This window comes from Rhagoletis pomonella, unplaced genomic scaffold (genome assembly GCF_013731165.1).
Source record: "Rhagoletis pomonella isolate Grant_MI unplaced genomic scaffold, Rhpom_1.0 Rhpom_scaffold_00002, whole genome shotgun sequence".
Classification (NCBI taxonomy): domain Eukaryota; kingdom Metazoa; phylum Arthropoda; class Insecta; order Diptera; family Tephritidae; genus Rhagoletis; species Rhagoletis pomonella.
Window position 1 is genome coordinate 101,668,845 of NW_023458556.1, and position 285 is coordinate 101,669,129.

Below are 285 nucleotides of genomic sequence, written 5' to 3' on the forward strand. Positions count from 1 at the left end.
AAAAATTAAGTTGGTAGAGGGTGATTTTGATAATATTGAATAATCTCCCATTAAAATTTACAAAGATCGATCCATTTTAATCGGAAGATGAAATTAAATGCGTATTACAATCCGAATAAAGCTACATCACAACTTTATAATTGGAATAATTTCTATAAATTCTCAAATAATAGTTCTTTTAAAGTAAATTTGTGCATAACATTTAGATATCTACTATTTGTTTTTTTCACAGCATGCTTTCGATAAACATCGACTTCACATCACTGCGGTTGTTCTGGCTATTTC